This window comes from Natator depressus, chromosome 11 (genome assembly GCF_965152275.1).
Source record: "Natator depressus isolate rNatDep1 chromosome 11, rNatDep2.hap1, whole genome shotgun sequence".
NCBI lineage: Eukaryota > Metazoa > Chordata > Testudines > Cheloniidae > Natator > Natator depressus.
In genome coordinates this window covers 77938531-77959144 of record NC_134244.1, presented here as the reverse complement: position 1 = coordinate 77959144, position 20614 = coordinate 77938531, and the positions used below count along the sequence as shown (strand labels likewise).

General features: G+C 51.7%; 1 protein-coding gene and 2 long non-coding RNA genes across 3 annotated transcripts in view; all 3 read right to left on the bottom strand.

Annotated features, from left to right (window-relative positions):
• The window catches only part of LOC141996252 (uncharacterized), a 73895-nt gene extending 72901 nt beyond the window's left edge, over window positions 1-994 (bottom strand). Inside the window, exon 1 of the mRNA XM_074968221.1 lies at window positions 844-994. The gene's annotated coding sequence lies outside the window, so the exon portion shown is untranslated. The remainder of the gene's footprint in view (window positions 1-843) is intronic.
• Window positions 995-4889: 3895 nt separating this feature from the next.
• LOC141996262 (uncharacterized) lies at window positions 4890-7637 on the bottom strand. Its single transcript, XR_012641513.1, has 3 exons — window positions 7527-7637; window positions 5928-7063; window positions 4890-5803 (listed from the first exon to the last, which is right to left on the bottom strand). It is a non-coding gene; the product is annotated as an uncharacterized LOC141996262 (long non-coding RNA).
• A 2588-nt stretch (window positions 7638-10225) lies between these two features.
• On the bottom strand, window positions 10226-15750 carry LOC141996260 (uncharacterized). Its single transcript, XR_012641511.1, has 4 exons — window positions 15579-15750; window positions 11889-12116; window positions 10673-10794; window positions 10226-10253 (listed from the first exon to the last, which is right to left on the bottom strand). It is a non-coding gene; the product is annotated as an uncharacterized LOC141996260 (long non-coding RNA).
• Between the last annotated feature and the right edge of the window lie 4864 nt (window positions 15751-20614).

Below are 20614 nucleotides of genomic sequence, written 5' to 3'. Positions count from 1 at the left end.
CTACTACATCCCGCCCCAGAAAGCGGCAAAGGTGGGTCCTCTGGGCCTGCCTAGGGCCGACACAGGCCTCCCAGAAGCAGCCACTCAGAGCCCAGCAGGCTCAGAGAAAAGGAGCGGCGGGGCACAGCAGGTCAGTCCCCGGCTGGACTGAGGGAGTAAAGCAAGGGGGCTCTTCCCTGGCCTGGTGCGAGAGAAGACCCGGAGGATGGCGCCCCTGCCACAGGGCTGCAGACGGAAGGGCCCCGTAGGCAGAGGCCCCGGGAAGCAGCAGCGATGGACTGGAGCGAGCAGCACATGGCTGCTGTGTCGAGGGTCCCCAGGTTGGAACCCGGGGCAGTGGCTGGGCCTGGGTTCCCCCGGCAACGGGGAAAATGGTGTAACCCCCAAAAGGGGACAGGCCTCGTTTGGGAGCCTGAACAAAGGGCTGACTGTAAAGGGCCGGGAGCTGGGAGCGTGGAGGAGCCAGAGGCCCCGGGAGTGGGCAGCGGGGTCTGGCAGCTCCTGGCTGGAGGGGCCCGGGGGAGCAGCGGGGCTGGGCAGAGAAAGGGGCACACGCCGTGGCCGAGAGCGGAGGACCCCGTCGCGGGAGGCGAGGGGGAGGCGACGGGGTTTACATCGCACTGGCTCACGCCGGAGCAGCGGGGCCGGGCCGGGAGGGGGAAGAGGGGATTTCACCCCCCCCCCCCGTGCGGGCCCCGGCTCTGCCCCCCCGCAATGTCCTGGCTGCACCGAGCTGGGCAAATCTACCGCAGGTCACACGGTCCCTCCGCCCCCCGTCCCGGGGCAGCCCCGGCCGGCGCAGGCCCAGCGCGGGAGCAGACCCTAGCCCGGCCCCTCGCTTACCTGGTCTCCGGCCCGGGGCGAGGCCCAGCCCCGCGGGGGAAGCCCGCTCCGGCCGGGCGCAGCAGCCGCGACCCCGAAGGTCTCCCCGTAGCCCAGCTGGGGCTGCCGGGACCGGCTCGGCCCTTTGTTCTCCCCAGCGCCGCCCGCCTCCCGGCCCCGCCCGCTCCGCGGCTCCAGCCCCCCCGGCCCCGCCCGCAGCAGCTCCCGCGCCGGGCACGGCGGCGGGGGAGACCTCGGGCCGGGGCCGGGGCCGGGGCCGGGCAGGAAAGTGCCTCTGCTCGCCCCGCCCGTCCCTGCGCCCCGGCCGGGGCCGGCCTGTCTCCTCCGGCTGCTCGGTCCCGTCGGCTGAGGCGCCGGCCCGGGCTGGGCAGGTGCCCTGCTGGCCTGGGGCCCCGGGGAAGCCCGGCGGGGGCGGGCAGAGTCGGGGCGGGGGCAGACTGGGTCCCAGGAGGGGCAAACAGCTGGGGCGGGGCAGGAGAGGGGCCGGGGGCAGGAGCCGGGGTGAGCATGGGGCAGAGGCACCGCCAGAGAGGGGGAGGGGGAAAGCCGGGGGCTGTGGGCAGAGAGGATAAAAGTGCCCCAAATGGGGTGACCCATCTGCACTGGCTGACAACATGGGGAAAGGGGGGCAGAAGGTCACGCCTGGCCTCTGGGCCAGTGCCCCCCACCCCGGAACTGCGGACTCCCCTCACCGCCTCCTGACACTGCAGCCCCCGCCGGGCTCCCTCTGCCGGGCCTGGGACTCACCTGTCCCCTGCAGAGCCTGCCTGGCGCCCCTGGGTGAGACCTGCCCGTGGGGAGCCGGAGCAGCCCCCCGCACGCTCCCAATTCTAGCGGGGTGGGGGGACTGCTGATCTGAGGCAGGGGTTCTGCCCCCTCCGTGCCCCATGGCAGGGGGTGGGATGGGGGTTGTGCTGGAGTCCTAGGCCCAGAGCATGGGGGGGAATTCCACACCCGCCTCCCCTACAGAGCCCAACCAGGGGTTTATCCAGCAAAGGGCAGGGAGGCTGCACCAGAAGAGTCATTAAGAACTGCCAGATTGCAATTATTAAAGCCCTACCCAGCGCTAGAATAACCCTTCTCCCAGGTGGAGTCAGCCGCAAGAGGGGCTGGGTTCAATATCTAGGAGTTCCTCTTAACAACAGAAACCAGAACCGTCTTGAGCTGTCAACTAGTAATCTGGGAAAATTTACCACCACCATGTGATACCGAAGAGGCAATACTCCCTCTCTTGCAAGCACTGAGTCTGTGTAACAAAAGACACTTTTAGGAAGAGGGAAAAGGCAACCTAGCATTTATTTGGGAAAACACCACAACCATGGTTCAAAAACATGTGACCACAAGCCTCCCCACCCAGTACATGAGGAAATGTCTTTTGCCTGTTTCCCACCTTGCAATGTGAAATTCTGACAATAGGGTTGCCAACTTTCTGATTGCAGAAAACCAAACACCCTTGCCCTGCCCCTGTTCACTCCATCCCCCCTCCCTAGCTCACTCACTCATTTTAACCGGGCTGGGGCAGAGGGTTGGGATGCAGGAGGGGGTGAGGGATCCAGCTGGGGGGGAAGATTCCAGGCTGGGGATGAGAGGGTTGGGGTGCAGGAGGGAGATCCAGGCTGGGGGGTGGGGCTGAGGAGTTCAGAGTGTGGGAGGGGGCTCCAGGTGGGAGCAGGGGGTTGGGGTGTGAGAGGGGGTATGGGCAGTGGGCTGGGGGTGTGAGCTCTGGGATGGGACCAGAAATGAGGGGTTCAGGGTGCAGGAGAGGGCTTCAGGCTGGGGAGGGAGGAGGGCTCTGGCTGGGGGTGCAGGCTCTGGGATGAGGCCGGGGATGAGGGACTTGGGGTTAAGGAAGGGGCTCAGGGCTGGAGCAAAGGGTTGGGGTGCAGGAGGGGGCTCAGGACTGGGAATTAAGTAATGGGAGGGGATGGGGCACGGTGTTTGGGTGCGGAGTGCAGGCTCTGGGAAGGAGTTTGCGTAGGGGCTCAGGGCTCGGGCAGGAGGCTGGTGTCTGGGGGTTGGGGGGCGGGCTCCAGGCAGCGCTTACTTCAGGTGGCTCCCAGGAAGCAATTTCCAGCAAATGGGAGCTCCAGAGCTGGCACTTGGGGAGGGGGTGCCTAGGAGCCAGAGGGACGTGCTGGCCACTTCCGGGAACCACATGGAGCCGGCTGCTGTGGCCAACCGGACTTTTAGCGGCCCAGTCAGCTGTGCTGACTGCAGACACCAGGATCCCTTTTCGACCAGGTGTTCCAGTTGAAAACTGAATGCCTGGCAACCCTAAAACAAATGCTCCTTTAACACACCACTCCCTTCTCCTGCACTGCAACCCATTCACAGTTTGCCAACCAAGGACAGCCAAGACCCAGAGTGCAGAGGTGCGTTCATGTGGGTTCAGCACCAGCCCCTGAGGGGAGCAGCAACCAATGCAACTAGCTCACAGAGGTGGGGCTGGGTCACTGGAATCTCTGTGCTAACCCCATGTCCCGGGGTGGGCAGTGGAAAGGGGAACTCTTAGAGCTCAGACCTGTGGGTGCCCCCACAGTTCATTGACACCCAGTGACTGTGAGAGCTGCAAACTGCGGAGCCTGGAGTTCAGGGCAAGTTGTGGCTGGGGGGGCTAGGATGCAGGGCCCTGTGTACTGGCTCCCTGGAGGGAGAGAATGCAAGCCCTGTCCTGGAGTTGCTGTAGGGGTTGGGGTTGGGGAGGCTGCAGTGGAGGGTCAGAGTATGGCAATCTCCCCAGGACTGCTGAACCCCCTCTGCCAGTGACCCCGCAGGAGGACAGCATGCTTCCAGACTCCAACGGGCTCCAGCTTGGGGTCTCCCTCTCTGATCTCAGGAGGAGCTTTACTCCTGTCCTGGGCAGGTGGCTGCGCTCAGAATGCCCAATCCAGCCAAAGCACTCAGTTGGTGGAAGTGCTTTATTCCCTGTTAGCCCCAGCTGCCCCAGGGCACTGACGGGCCCTTTTACCTGAGTAGCTGTTCCCCCTGGGGCAGTGCTGTGTAATCATCACCTTATTTAACTAGAGCCTCGAAGCACAGGATACTCTCCACTGTGGGACACACCATGTGGAGTCTGAAATGGATTTCACACAGAGCTGCATTAAGATTAATCTAGTACAAAAAGAGATCTTTGCCAGTATATGTTTAAGGCAGTCAGTTACCAGACTGTGTCTCTGATACTCCAGTGTTGCCAACTCTCATGATTTTATTGTGTCTTTAGATTTGTGGTGTTGTTGCTGGAATCCTATTACAAGAGCAAAGCTTGGGGACGTGAAGCAACTAAACCCTAAAGGCTCAAAAGCCAGAAGACAAATTACAAGAACCCAACATTTATTTTGGAAAAAAACCCTCATGATTGCTAGGCCAATCTGACGATTTGTCGGGGGAAACCCTGTCTTTTCCTTGCAGGTTGAAAACAAATGCACCCCAGCACCCAGGTCCCTTCAGAGTGCCACCTGTGGTATCCAGCCTCTCATCAAGGGATACGCACAGAAATCTCAGAAACTCTAGTCCCATAGCAACAATGTAAGTAGTGTAAGGGCCCTACCATCAATCAAACCCTAACCCCACCCTTTGACCCCTTAAACCCCACCCACTTGTCACCAGAAGTCCTGCCCCATGGGGGTATTACTTCCGGGGTCAAGGCGGACACATGACCAGAAGCAAGGTGTGACTCATAGCATTCAGCCAACTCCTGGGTTGTATTAAACTGTCCAATAGCATTCTACCAACTCCTGAGGTCATATTTAAACTGTCCAATAGCATCTGAGAATTCCTGAGGTTTTATTTCATTTCATATTAATCAGAACTCACCATCCTCACCTACCCACCCCCCTTACTATGGGTGCACCCCCATCAAATTTAACCCTATGGCAACAGGGGTGAGTGATCACAGTCACCTTGGCTATTCAGTGGGGGGTGTGGTTAAAATCATTCAGTTCAACGGGATAAGTCAGCTCTATTGTACTCAAACACATATCTGAACCATCCCTGGTGTTTTTTTTATTGTAAACACATTTTTAGGATTTTTTTTTCCCCCTCCCACAACATACATTTCAGCTTTTTGCTGTAAATGGGTCTCTTTTACACAAAAACACAAGAGCTAGGTTTTCACAAACAATTTATTTTTTATTTAAAAGACATACAGCTCCTTGAAAACAAACCAAGATGCTTCATTAAAACGTTTAGCTCACGTAAGGGCCAAAGGCCTTCTAACACAAACACAGATAGTCACAAAGCCCTTTTCAATTGTTTTTTTTTTTTTAATTTACAGCTACCAAGTTTTATATTGTATGTTTGTCCCCTCACCATTCTCTAACTTAATCGTTTTAGATTTCTTACAAATAGCCTTTTTCTTAAGCAGGGTTCTGTAACTTTTTGTGCAGACTAGACGGTCAATATAGCTCTGCAAGCAGGCATCTTCTGGTTTGGTCATTTTCTTTAAAACCCGGTCAGGGTCTCCACTGAATTGCACAGCATTTATCAAGGTCACCCATTGCGCTAAATGTTCTTGGGTGAGGCACAGACATTGCATAGCATAACCTATGGCAATCATAGTGTTTAGTAAGCTTTCCAAACCCAGCTCAGCACACAGGCCCCGGAGCTTGCAGTTTATATCCACTGAAGTCCAAGTCACACAGTCACAGCACCACTGGCCTGGCGCATCTATGACACAGCCCTCACAATCTTCAAAAAGCTTTTCCCTAAGACAGTGGTTAAGGACAGCATAAACAGCAACGCGTACAATAGTCCGCATGACTTTTTTACGCTCACGACGTGGCACTGGCTCAGTTAGTTCCATGCCAAGCCTCCTCCTAAACTCCTCATAGCCATCATCCTCGGAGTCCTCTTCAACATTTTGTATCAGCGTTGAGCAAAAACAAGTTGGGCCCGGTTCATCTTCGCTGCTTGATGCAATGCTGTCCAGGGCCTCCAGGTCCTCTAGAAAGGCGTCGTCGAGCTGTCGAGAGATTTTCAGACAAGAAACAAGTGTAAGTTCCCACTGCTTGTTTTTAGATTTACACAACCCCCGGTTCCTAACCCATTACACCCCATCATCATCCATCACTTCATCATTCATTCACCTAAGCGACGTCTTTTCGGTTCACCTTGTCCGCTGGTGAGTCCCCCGAGTTGAGTTCGCCTTCTTCCTCCAGGGGGGTGGATGAGAAGAGGCCGTCACACTCATCGGGGTGTCTCACAAGCAGTTGGGTTTCAGGTTCAGGTTCTGGCATATCCATCAATGGCTGGGCCAAAGGCTCCCCTTGGTCACTCCCTCCTCCTCCTCGGAACTGTCGCCGATGTAGCGCTTTCTCTGCGGATGGTCAAAGACCCTCGGGGCTAAAACAAAGTCTGAAGTTCTCATGGGGCTGGTGAAAGAGTCCATGTTTCCACGATTTCTAAAACATGCATTCTTGGTAAAAGGTGGCCCCTTCTGCCTGGCGCTGGGCCTTATGGGGTGATGGTGCTGCACTCTGATTTGCAGAGGACGCTGGGAGAAGTTATTAGAGGGGTCACTTGACCCTCTTCTGGGTGGGGTCTTCTGGGTCTCGGGATTGCTGGGTGCTCTGCGCCTCTGACCTTGCAGGTGCCTTGTGCAGTGCGACTGTTGTCACCAGTGAGCCCCCCACAGATGGCACCCCTGTGCACTAGGCTGTGGGGGGGCTGTGAGAGCAGGAGTCAGAGCGGATCCGTGAGGGTTGGTAGCCTCCTGCCCCGAGTCTCACAGACCCTTTCCACCACAGAGGTGGCTGGACATTTCATCTCAGTGCTCCCCTCAGGTTGCTAGCTGATGCCCCTGAGCTAGCGTGTTCCGCTCTCTGTCCTGTGGGACCCCTCTCACGGGCGGGGTCTCCAGAGCCCCATGCTAAGGGGCTGATCTTCCGTCCTAGGCAGGGGGGACATGGCCATCCAAGTGAGGTGATGGGCCTTGAGCTCGGTGACCAGGAATGTGCCCTGCACTGAGCTGCCAGCATGGCAGGGGCTGGCCTGTGGGGGCAGGTGGGCTGCTCTGTCTCTCACTCAGGCCCCCCTGCAGCTTCCTGACTGGGAAAGTGACTTTAAAAGAGCATCTCGATGGCCAGCGGTCGATCTCTACTGATTGCTGAGAGGAAGCTGCCCGGCCCACCCCTCCTCGTGCCGTCCCTGCAGCGCGGCCTGGCTTAGTTCACTGGTGCAGGGAGAGATCCCTGCTGCACTGAGGAGTGTGACGGGCGAACGGCTAGACAACGCCAAGCAAAACAAGTGTCATGTTACCCGCACAGCCCCTGAGCTAGCGTGAAGGAGACCCTGTGCCCACCCCCTGCGGCCACTGACCTACCGCTGCCGGCCCCTCCCAGAGAGTAATGGGGTCATGTGCTTCCATGAGCCTTTCATCGGAGGTTATCCAAACTCCGTGACATAAGTGGGTCACTGTTGTTCCTGCCCCTCTGTCCCTGCCCCTGCGGCTGTTGCAAAGAGGCCCGGTTGGCTGGGGGCAGGCGAGGGAGGGGAAGGGGAATGGGCAGTGTGGGGGAGGGCAGCAACGGGTGGGCAGGACCTTGAATCAGCGCAGGCTGAGAGTTCACTTTCTGCACTATGCCCCCAGCTGCCAAGGGGCCAGATGAAGCCCAGCGCCTCCGTGAATCCTGGCTGAATGCTGGGAATGGTCCCCCTCACACAGATAAGGAGAGTCCTTCTCTCACCTTTTTCTGGCAATGGAGAACCCAACCCCTGCTGGCTGACGGGGCACAGGCAGCCGAGCCGGGCCGCGTTGGCGAGGAGGGGTACTGCAGCGCCGGCTCCTGGAGACGTTCTCTGCCTAGGACAGTGCACTGTGTGCGCGCCCTGTGCAGCCTCCACGCTGGAGTCGTTACTCTCCGTCCTCGCAGCCCGAATGGAATTACATGTCACAGCCCTGGAGGGGGAAATGCCAAAGAAACCCACCGCAGGAGCATCGAACCTCAAAAAGGGGAACTGCACAGAAATGGGAGGCTAGTGAAATGGAAATTGAAAGCAACATGCCAGGGTGAAATACCAGCAAACAGCATGGAGACTATTTAAAAACACCATACTAGAGGATCACACTAAATCTATGCCACAAATTAAAAAAACCTGTATGAGGATCCAAAAAAATGCCACCATGGCTAAACAGCAGAGTAAAAGAGGCACTTAGAGGCAAAAAGGCCTCCTTTAAAAATTGGAAGTCAAATCCTAGTGAGGAAAATACAAAGGAGCATAAACTCTGGCAAGTCCAATGAAAAGTAGAAAAAGGCCGGCCAAAAAAGAATTTGAAGAGCAACTAACAAAGGGCACAACAACTACCAGCAAATTTATTTTTTAAGTACATGAGAAGCAGGAAGTCTGTCAAACAGCAAAGCCACTAGACGATCGAGGTGCTAAAGGAGCACTCCAGGAAGACAAGGCCGATGCGGAGAAGCTAAATGAATTCTTTGCATCTGTCTTCACTGCAGAGGATGTGGAGGAAATCCATACACGCCAGCCCTTCTTTTTTAGATGACACACATTAGAATCATAGAATTATAGAACCATCAGGTCAGAAGGGACTGCAAGGTTCATCTAGTCTAACCCCTACCAAGATGCAGGACTTTGTGTGTCTAAACCACTCCAGCTGGAATCCCTTGACTGCAGGAGCTCCCAGATGCCCTAGCTCTCCTCTTTCCCTGACATCCTTCACTTCTCTGGCCATTTGGTTTGCTGCACCTTTGAATCCTCTCTCTATATCATTTGGCTCCAGCAGCTAGTTACCTAGGCTACACTCCCATTGCCATCCGTGGGGGTATCCTGGGCCGTGAGGGCTGCAGGTTTTGGCCCATGGTCAATGCACGTGCGATGGCTGCTGCACACCTACATGGTGATTCCTGCAGCCCATCGTGAATCCTGGCAGTGGGAGTGGAGAGGGGGTGTCTGCAGGCAGAGCTTTCCATGGCTTCCTGAATGGGAGCCTGACAGGGCTTGTGCCCTTGGTGGTGAAGGGCCCAGATTCAATCCCCACCCGTCCCCATGGTGTCATGGGATAAGAGGGAAGGTCCTCTCATGAGTAACTTGTTAAAAGATACAAAACACAGGGTAGGAATAAATGGTCAGTTTTTTAGAATGGAGAGAGGTAAATAGTGGTGTCCCCCAGGGGTCTGTACTGTTCAACATATTTCTAAATGATCTGGGAAAAGGGGTAAACAGTGAGGTGGCAAAGTATGCAGATGATACAAAACTATTCAAGATAGTTAAGTCCAAAGCAAACTGCGAAGAGCTACAAAGCGATCTCACAAAACTGGGTGACTGAGCAACATGGCAGATGAACGTCAATGTTGATAAATGCAAAGTAATGCACATTGCAAAACATAATCCCAACAATACATATCAATGATGGGGTCTAAATTAGTTGTTACGACTCAAGAAAGCGATCTTGGAGTCATCGTGGGTAGTTCTCCCAAATCATCCACTCAATGTGCAGTGGCAGTCAAAAAAGTGAACAGAATGTGGAGGAATCATTAGGAAAGGGATAAATAATAAAACAGAAAATATCATATTGCCTCTATTTAAATCCATGGTACGCCCACATCTTGAATACAATGGGCAGATCCAGTCGTCACATCTCAAAAAAAGATACATTGGAATTGGTAAAAGCATAGAAAAGGGAAACAAAAATGATGAGGGGTATAAAACTGCTTCCATATAAGAAGAGATTAAAAAGACTGGGACTTTTTAGCTTGGAAAAGAGAAAACTAAGGGGGAAATGTGATGAAGGTCTGTAAAATCATGATTAGTAAAAAGTAAATAAGGCAGTTTCTCATATCACAAGAACTAGGGCTCATCAAATGAAATGAATAGGCAGCAGGTTTAAAACAAACAAAAGGAAGTATTTCTTCACACAACGCACAGTCAACCTGTGGAACTCCTTGCCAGGGGATGTTGTGAAGGCCAAGACTATAACAGGGTTCAAAAAAGAACTAAATAAATTTATGAAGGATTGATCCATTAATGGCTATTAGCCAGGTTAGGAAGGGATGGTGTCCCTAGCATCTGTTGGCAGAAGCTGGGAGTGGGCAAGAGGGGATGGATCACTTGATGATTCCATGTTCTATCCATTCCCTCTGAAGCACCTGGCCCTGGCCACTGTCAGAAGATAGGATGCTGGGCTAGATGGACTTTTGATCTGACCAAGTATGGCCATTCTTATGTTCTTCTTATGTTTTGTGTGTGGCCATGGTTTTCCTTACCCTTCGGTGTAGGCTGTTGAGGAGGTGGAGGAGAACCTGGACATGGAGGAGGCAGTGTTTTGGGGCCTCAGCAGCACCGGGGTTGGGGGAGCTGGGTGGGAGGTTCTGATACGTGAGGTTTCACATGGGGTCCATGGAGCTGGAGAGGACAGAGCTGGGCCCAGAGTCCCGGGGAAACTCCTCAGTTAGTTCCTGGAAGATCCAAAGGAGAATGTGAGATTCAGGCCCCACTGATCCCTGGGCACTTCCCAAAGAAGAGGCTGCCCAGACACAGCCAGCAGGATCCTCTGGCAACACAGCTGGGCCCTGCCCTCCCGATTCTTTCCTTCCCCTCCAACTTGACCCCTCTTCTGCCCTTCAATGTCTTCCAGTTGCCCCCTCTCTCTCCACCACCAGCCTCAGCTGCTCTCCTGCCCCACAATTTCCCACTTGTCCTCTATCACTTACACCCAGAATTACCCCTTCTCTGCTGCCCAGTCCTCAGCCCCAGGAATCCCTACTCCCTGCTGCCCCCTTCACCCCACTGATCTCTCCCCCAACCCTGGGGAGGTCTCTTCTCATCCCAGGTCTCCTGCCCTCCCTGCAGGTACCTGGTCCCATGTCCCACTCACCATGACCCTTTCCTCCAGGCTACTTTAGAGTTGGACATCTCCAGGGTGTCCTGCCAGCTCTTCTGTGCTGCGAAGTACACCGGCGATGCAGGAAGTGGATCTGCTCAGCCATGTCCTGAACCCTGCACGATGGGAGCCGGACATAGAGAGTCTGTTAGCCCGAGATACCTCATGCCATTTGTGACGAAGCGGGACTGTTCTTAATGTTTCCTCTGAATATTGTGGGGGTGCCTCAGTTTCCCCTGTGCAGTTCTTAAGTATCTAGGTGGTGGGATAAGGGTGTATGATCGTTGCAGAGCCCTAGAGGGCAGGTGTGTGCAGGGGTCTGGACACAGAGAATGGCCAACACCCTGTTTCCTGGCAACTGATGGCCTGGGCCCTTCCCCCCTGCAAGGTGAGAGCTAAAGGGCTGGAGAACAAAGGAATCAGGTGCCCTCCTGGCCCGGAAAAGGGACAAAGCCCAGAAGAGGAGGGGCTGGAGAGAGTTTTCGGTTTGGGGCTGGCTGGGGACATGGAGTGAAGTGCAGATGTGGTTGTCTGGCTCACTGCCCCCCAAAATGGACCCAGCGAGGGGTCCTGTTCTCTCTACCTACAAGCTCTGTGTTAGACCATTTTCCTGTCGTCTAATAAACCTTCTGTTTTACTGGCTGGCTGAGAGTCACGTCTGACTGCGAAGTTGGGGTGCAGGACCCTCTGGCTTCCCCAGGACCCCGCCTGGGCAGACTCGCTGTGGGAAGCACACAGAGGGGCAGAGGATGCTGAATGCTCCGAGGTCAGACCTAGGAAGGTGGAATTTGTGTGAGCTGTGTGACCTGAAGACAGTTTGCTCACAAAAAGGAGACTTCCCCCGAGTCCTGCCTGGCTTCGCAGGGAGCAGTTCCAGAGCATCGCCCGGGGACTCCGTGACACCATTCAAACCGGCTCTGGGTCTCATGCCCACCATGGGGGAGGCCAGGAAAGGGCCCCCCTTTCCCAAAACCAGCACCTCCTCCATCAGAGGCAGGGACAGGAGCTGGGACATGGCCTGTGGAGGGAGGGGACCCTGGATTGTGTGGGACAAATGTCCCCTTCTTAGGGGATCTCAAATCTGAGGGGAGAAGCATCACCAGTAGGGGCTGTGGATTGTCAGGGACTAGAGCCCTCCACAGGGAGTGAGCAGGGCTGGGACGAGGGGCAGGAAAGATTCGGTTCCCACTAAGATAGGCCATGTTAATACCTTGTCTGCACCCTGGAGTTGTTCCATGACGACCTCTGGGCAGCTTCCTCCATGGCATCCTCCTCCTCCTCCTTCATTATCAGGTCCAAATTCCTCCTCTTTGTGTTCCTCCTCCTCTTCCACTCTGTCCAGATCTTCCTCATAGACTTTAAGGCCAATAGGGACCATTATGATCATCTGGTCTGATGTCCTGCACATTGCAGGCCACAGCACCTCACCCACCCACTCCTGTAACAAACCCAGAAACTCTGGCTGAGTTACAGAAGTCCTCAAATCATGATTTAAAGACTTCAAGTTACAGAGAATCCACCATTTATACTAGCTTAAACCAGGAAGTGACCTATGCCCCATGTTGCAGAGGAAGGCAAAAAACCCAGGGTCTCTCCCAACCTGACCTGGGGGGAAATTCCTTCCTTACCCCAAATATGGAGATCAGTTGGACCCTGAATATGTGGACAAGACCCAGAAACCAGGAAACAATTCTCTGTAGTAACTCAGAGCCCTCCCCATTTAGTATCCCATCACTGGTCGTTGGGGATATTTGCTAATAGCAGTCGCAGATGGGCCATATACCTTTTTAGGCAATCTTATCAAACCATCCTCTCCATAAACTTATCAAGCTCAGTCATGAAACCAGTTATGGTATTTGCCCCCAGGAGCTGTTCCATAACTTCACTCCTCTGATGGTTAGAAACCTTCATCTAATTTCAAGCCTATATTGTTGATGGCCAATTTATATGTATTTGTTCTTGTGTCAACATAGGCTTTTAAGTTAAATACCTCTTTTCCTTCTCTGGGTTACCCCTCTGAAATATTTATAGAGAGCAATCGTATGTCCCCTGAGCCTTCTTTTGGTTAGACTAAGCAAGCCATGCTCTTTGAGTCTCCTCTCCTAAGCTAGGTTTACCATGCCTTTGATCATCCCTGTAGCCCTTCTCTGCACCTGTTCCAGTTTGAATTCATTTTGCTTAAACACAGGAAACCAGAATTGCACATAGCATGCCACATGAGGTCTCACCAGTGCTTTGTATAATGGCGATAACACTTCCCTATCTCTACGGGAAATACCTTGCCTGCTGCATTCTAGAATTGCATTAGGCTTTTTCACAACCACATCACATTGGCGGCTCATAATCATCCTGCGATCAATCAACACACCCAAGTCTTTCTCCTTTTCTGTCACTTCCAACTGATACATCCCCAGTTTATAGCAAAAATTCTTGTTGTTAGTCCTTAAGTACATGACCTTGCACTTTGCACTATTACATTTAATCTCATTTCTATTACTCCAGTTTTCAAGGTCCTCCAGAGCTTTTTGTGTGGGATTCTGGTCCTCCTCCATATTGGCAATGCCTCCCAACTTTGTGTCCTCTGCAAATTTTATTAGCACACTCCCACTTTTTGTGCCAGAGTCATGAATGAAAATGATAAATATGACTGGTCTCAAGACCCATCCCTGAGGAACTCCACTAGTAACCTCCCTCCAGTCTGACAGTTCACCTTTCAGTATGACCCACTGAAGTCTCTCCTTTGCCCAATTCCTTATCCACCTTTCAATTCTCATATTAATCCCCGTCTTCTCCAGTTTAACCAATAATTTCCCTTGTGGAACTGTATCAAATGCCTTACTGACATCCAGGTAGATTAGATCTACTGCATTTCTTGTGTCCAAAAATCAGTCACCTCCTCAAAGATAGTGATTAGTCTGATACAATCTCCATTTTGTAAAACCATGTTCCATTTTATCCCAATTACCATTGACCTCTATGTCCTTAACTACTTCCTCTTTCAAAATTTGTTTCAAGTCCTTGCATACAGTTGAAATCAAACTAACGGGCCTGTAGTTCTCTGGATCACTTTTCCCCCTTTCTTAAAAATAGGTACTATAGTAACAATTCTCCAGTCACAGCGTACGACCCCTGAGTTTATGGATTCATTAAAAATTCTTGCTCTTGGGCTTGCAATTTAATGTGCCAGTTACTTCAGTATTCTTGGATGGAGATTATCCAGCCCCCCTGATTTGGTCCCATTAAGTTGCCTGAGTTTGACTTCCACCTTGGATGTGGAAATGTCTACTTCCATATCCTCATTTCCATTAGCCACCCTGCCACTACCCCTAAGCTCTTCATTACGCTTGTTAAAAACTGAGGCGAAGTATTTGTTTCGGTGTTGGGCTATGCCTAGATTGTCTTTAATCTCATAGAATCATAGAATATCAGGGTTGGAAGGGACCTCAGGAGGTCACCTAGTCCAACCCCCTGTTGTATGTAACCTGTTGCTTAAATCAGCCTGTGTACAAAATAACGGTGACACCAATTTTTAAAAAAGGCAATCCTAGCAATTACAGACTGGTAAGTCTAACTTCAGTACCCCGCAAATTGGTTGAAATTATATTAAAGAACAGAACGATCACAGACACAGATGAGCACAATTTGTTGGGGAAGAGTCAACCCAGCTTTTGTAAAGGGAAATCATGCCTCAATTTGTTAGAATTCTTTGAGAGAGTCAAGAAACGTGGACAAGGGTGAGCCAGTGGATATTGTGTCCTTGGACTTTCAGAAAGCCTTTGAAAAGATCCCTCACCTAAGGCTCTTAAGCAAATTAGGCTGTCATGGGAGAAGAGGGTAGGTTCCCTTGTGGATCAGTAAATGGTTAAAAGGCAGGAAGCAAAGGGTAGGAATAAATGGTCAGATTTCACAATGGAGAGCGGTAAACAACAGGGTCTCACAAAGATCTGTACTGGGACCAGTGCTGTTCAACATATTCCTAAATGATCTGGAAAAAGGGGTAAGCAGTGAGGTGGCAAAGTTTGCAGACGATACAAAACTACTCAGGATAGTTAAGTCCAAAGTAGATGGCAAAGAGTTACAAAGGAATCTCACAAAACTGGGTGACTGGGCAACAACATGGCAGATGAAATTCAATGTTGATAAACGCAAAGTAATGCGCATGGGAAAATGTAAATCCCACCTGTACATACAAAATGACTGGGTCTAAATTGGATGTTACCACTCAAGAAAGAGATCTTCGAGCCACTGTGGAGAGTTCTCTGAAAACGTGTGCTCAACAGGCAGCAGCCATCAAAAATGCTACCAGAATGTCAGGAGTCATTAGGAAAGAGATAGATAATAAGACAGTAAATATCACAATGCCACTATATAAACCCAGTGTACACTCACTCGTTGAATATTGTGTGGAGTTCTGGTCACCCCATCTCAAAAAAGATCTATTAGAAATGGAAAAGATACAGAGAAGGGCAACAAAAATGATGAGGGGGATGGACCAGCTTCCGTAGGAGAAGGTTAAAAAGACGGAGACTGTCCATCTTGGAGAAGAGACGACTGAGGGGCAGGGTGACCAGATAGCAACGGTGAAAAAATGGGATGGCCGGGGGGGGGGGTGGGGGTGGAATAGGCACTTATATAAGAAAAGGTCCCAAAAATGGGACTGTGCCTTTAAAAACGGGACATCTGGTCACCCTACTGAGGGGAAATATAGAGGTCTGTAAAATCATGAATGGTGTGGAGAAAGTGAATAAAGAAGTGTTATTTACCCCTTGACATAACACAAGAACCCAGGGTCACCCAATGAAATCAACAGGCAGCAGGTCTAACACAAAGAAAAGGAAGTACAGGAAAACCCTGTTTATCTGACCCTCCATTATCCAACCGTCCCTATTAACCAACCAACCAGTGCATGCAGGTCCAGAAGCCGGTGATCTCTCCTGTGCCCACTAGATGGCGATGCAGCCTCACACTTGTTCATTCTCTGGATTATCCAAATGTTTGATTACCCGATGTGGCCCTGGTCCCACTTCGATCAGATGAACAGGGTTCTGCTGTACTTCCTCACCCAACACACAGCCAACCTGCGGAACCAAAATGTTGTGAAGGCCAAAACTATAATGGGTTCAAAAAAGAATTAGATAAATTGATGGATAGGTCCATCAATGGCTATTAGCCAGGATAGTCAGGGATGCAACCCCATGCTCTGGGTGTCCCTAAGCCTCTGACAGCCAGATGCTGGGACTGGATGACAGGGGATGGGTCACTTGATGGTTGCTCTGTTCTCTTCATTCCCTTTGAAGCCTGTAGCATTGGCCAGTGTTGGAAGACAGAATACTGGGCTAGATGGACCATTGGTCTGACCCAGTGTGGCCATTCTTATGTTCCGAAGTTATGTTCTTGACATTGTTTATGCTCTCCACCTTTGGGTAAATCTCATGCCCGATTGCCTCAGAAACCTTTGTCCCCAGTTAACTTGCCAAGACCAAACTGGTTAGCAGTGGACCTGTAGCTTCCAGATGGCTATAGCAACCTACTTCTGGACCAACTTCACCACCCTCCTGCATGTGTCCTGACACTGCAGAACCAGGGCAAGCTGCTTGCAAAACTCCAGAAATGTTCTTCACAGGAAAGTTCTGGAGCCACTGCTGGTCCTCCCAGGTCTGCACGACAACGTGATCCCACCAGTCTGTGCCTGTGGCCCTTCTCCACAGGTGCTGGACTACACAGGGGGCATCAGCGGCTATACCAAGAGACATGAACAGCACCAGCCAGTTGACATGTATCCTCCTCCTCCAACAGGAGCCTTCAGTAGGTCAGTGTGAAGGAGCAGACAAACTGCTTCCTGGCAGAACAGGGGTTAAATAAAACCCATGGGTTCAGCTAGCCCTGCCCAGCTATACCCGCAGCCAATGCCAGGCCTGGAAGGGGGAGAAAAGAAGGGAGCCTGGCTCAGTTGGGGGCAGACTGGCAAGGAGGCAGGAGCTCTCTGTCCTACCCAAAGGGATGGACCAGTGACCTGCCACCCAACGCAGCCACTGGAGACAAGTACACCTTTCGCTGCCCAGTGCAGCCTGTGGGTATGCGCCAACTGCGGGGTGACTGGGCCAGTGGGGACACACCCCAAACTAAGCAGGCTTTTGTAGGAAGTAGTCCCGGGAAATGGGTCTTGAACACCCCCCGCCCGGGGGGGGGAGACACGTCCCCTGTTTAGGGTTGAACTACACAGGGCCCTGGGCTGGGATCTGGTGGACAGGGAGGGCCCAGGTCCCCTTACAACCCTCCCCTGACCAATGACCCAGCCACTAGGCCGCCCAGCCACCGAAGGCTCTATCACAGTCAGAAAATGCCACCAAAATCTCCACAGCATCTCCCGGATGTTCTGCCCACTGTATGAAACAGGAGTGAAAATACAAGCAGGGGAAATTCTTCAAATGGGGCCTCACCCAGGTTGCTGGCTCCAGTGGCCGGCAGCTTGCAGACCCAAAACACAGCTTGGCTGGCTGTATTGGCGGGGGAGACAACTTCTGATAAAGTGCCGTGGGAGGGACACTCAAGTGTTTCCGTGGGGCACAAGGAAGGAAGGGCTGAAGAGGCTACAGCTGGGAGAGCGCTAGGAAGCCTGGGTGAGGCTAATGTGACCGGGTCTGCGCCTTGCACGGTGGGCACGTGAGCGCTGGGGTGAGACTCGGGTCTCGACATTCTCAACCCAGGGTCACCGTTCAGTGTGGACTCTCCAGCACAGGCTTAGACACACTGAGCCTGCAACTCGATTCCCGCACACCCCAGCTCACATTGCAGTGACTGTTACAGTCTGACGGGGAGACGGTTACACAACTTGTCTCCCTCAGGAACTTTCCTCTTCACAGAACGTTTACTTTAAAGTGGAGCAACATGAATTCCATTTGAAATAGAAATAATTAGAGTCTATCTTGGGTGTCTATTCTCCGATACGCTACTTCTCTCAACCCTTTGGAGTGGGGTTTTACTTCACCACTGCTTAATCCAAAGAAGCTGAATTACGTCAAATAACTTTTCAGAATTAGCCACCATTTCCTATAATACTGATGTGAAATAATAGATAATTTACAGTATTACAATACAATCAAATTATCACAGAATAAATCTCTTATTCTGGAATGATGAACTTCATGTTTAATTCAATTATCACTGGTAACAACAACATATTCAAACATTACAAAATCTTATCATATGGGTTAGTTTTCTCTCAATCCTCATTTCCACCAATGAGCCCTGTGTAATGCTCTGTTCTCCACTAACATAGGTGCCTTCCATTTCTGAGAGTTCATTTGTCTCTGGGGTATGTCTACACTGCAGCATAAGCCCGTGATTGAGCCCAGGCTCAAGCCTAAGCCCTTTGCATCTACACTGCAATTGCACTAACCCAGGGCTTGGACCCAGGGTCCCAGGACCCTGCAGCGTTGGAGGGCCCAAACTCAAGTTAAGCTGAGACCCAAGGCTGAGCCCCATTGCTTTGCAGTGTAGATGCAGCCCCGCTTGACTGGGGTCCCAGGAGTCAGCTGGAAGTATCCCACAATTCCATGGGACAAATTCCTTAGTCCTCTCTACCCCAACAATCTCCAATCCACTCTACTGAAAACAGAAGCCTTCCCCGCTTTGAAAATGGCAGCAGCTCAGGTCAGCATTAACCCATTCTCTTCCGACTACTCATCTGGAAGCACGCTATCAGAGAGTCTCCTGGGTGTGCAAAGGAGAGCGAACCCATCAAGTCTTTGGCAAAGCAAGAGCCTTCCTGGTAACATGCAGGGTGGGTGGTAAATTTTCCCAAAGTGCACCACAGTCCTAGAACTAGAGCAGCTACTTTTGGGGGGTGGGGGAGACACAAGGGAGTATGGGATGTGGCTACTTTGACTTGAGTCTGCGCACTGCCGTGTGGCCGCCACAACCCTAGGTTCCAGCACACGTTAGAAAAGTCTAACACACTCAAGCCCAGGATTTCTTCACAAAGGTCAGACTCAAGTCCCACTAAGCCTGGGATTACATTGCAGTGTAGATATACCCGCTGTCTTCTGCTGTAAATCTGAGATACAATCTGTCAAACAAAAGTAATATCCAGTTATGAGACCAATCCGCCTTAAGAAAAGAGAGGAAAAACCCAAAACACATAGGGGTAGAAGACACTTTCAACTTCATATAAAATGAAATTCCAGAGCAGGATATAGCTGATAACTCAAAATAAAAAGAGATTCTCCCATTGTGTTCTCCTCTAATCCATTCAAACTCGCTTCACTCTGTGCCACCTCATTATTATTTCAGAGTAACAGCCGTGTTAGTCTGTATTCGCAAAAAGAAAAGGAGTACTTGTGGCACCTTAGAGACAACCAATTTATTTGAGCATAAGCTTTCGTGAGCTACAGCACACTACATCGGATGCATGAAACTCACGAAAGCTTATGCTCAAATAAATTGGTTAGTCTCATTATTATTGAGTCATGTTACTTATAAAAGTTTTAGTTTCATCACAAGGGGGAAAAGCAGCCAACCTTCCCATCTGCAAACAATCCCAGCTCAGCAGGAAAAAGCCCAGAAGCAGCTTTGCCAAGAGATGGAAGCAGAGATGAAAGCACAGAATGATTACTGTGTCTTTGGGATCCATTCAAATTCTCCCTCCAGGATTGAAACTTTCATCTCTAGCCCCAGTGAGTCTGATTTACGATCAAAGTGTGACACCTAAGCACAGGGAGCGCTCAGAACACGGCATCACGTGACACTTTGGGAGGTGCAGGGGTAGAACGTGGGGAGGATAAACGCTATTGTGGCTTACACAGAAGCTAATGCTGCTGGGGTGAGAGGGGATTGTGACAGTGATGGGGAAAGAGGGAATCCCTTTGACTCACCCCGTCTCCTTCGGGTGTCACAGAAGCTGAAATGACACATTTTTCCTGCTCTGCTCTTTGTTCTATTTCAATCTATTTTAATTGAGGAAAATGGTGAAAAAAATACTTCTGTCCAGCACAACCCCGAGCAAGGTGAGAACTGGGATTGAGAAAATCTGTCCCCAAAGGAACAACAAGGAGTCCGGTGGCACCTTAAAGACTAACAGATTTATTTGGGCATAAGCTTTTGTGGGTCAAAATCCACTTCTTCAGTTGCATCTGAAGAAGTGGTTTTTTACCCCGAAAGCTTATGCCCAAATAAATATGTTTGTCTTTAAGGTGCCACGAGACTCGTTGTTTTTGTGGATACAGGCTAACACGGCTACCCCCTAATACTTGTCCCCAAAGGGGAACTCGATGACTAACAATCACTTTGTAATGGGGGAATGGTATCGTCGTGACGCTCATGGTTTGTTTAGAGTCGGAAGAATGATCGAGGTGAGCTCAGGTCAAGGAGAAATCTAACCCCAGCCACTCTACCCAGATTATGTCTGCACTGCAAATGTAGTTGTATTGTTACAAGATCACTAAAATGAGCCACTGCGTCCATGCAAAATCCCAGTGGAGACAAGGTAGTTTCTGCCTCAGTGTGGTTAGTCAAGGTCAGCGCCATCTCCCCCACCTGGGGCTGATGGATATTTCTGGCAGGACAAGGACACGCTCCCAGGACTTATAAGACAAAGGAGTTGATAAAGGATAAAGACAAGGCTGAGAGTTTTTCACAAAGCTCACGGAAGTCATGGATTATGTCACTTTCCGGGAGCTCCCATGACTTCTGCAGTGGCCTGTGTGGCTGACCCTGGGGCCGCCCAAGCTGCACTGACTGCTGCTTGGTCAGTCCCAGGCAGCTGGCTCCGGGGGCTGCCGGAGCAGCCGCAGTGGGGCCCAGGTCACTCTCTGCCCCAAGCAGCAGCAGCAGCAGCAACGGGGCCCCAGGCTGAAGCCCCCCGCCAGCACCTGCAGCGCCCCAGAGGCCCCCCCCCCCCGGCACCTGCAGGCCCCGGAGCCCCTCCCCCCAGCACCT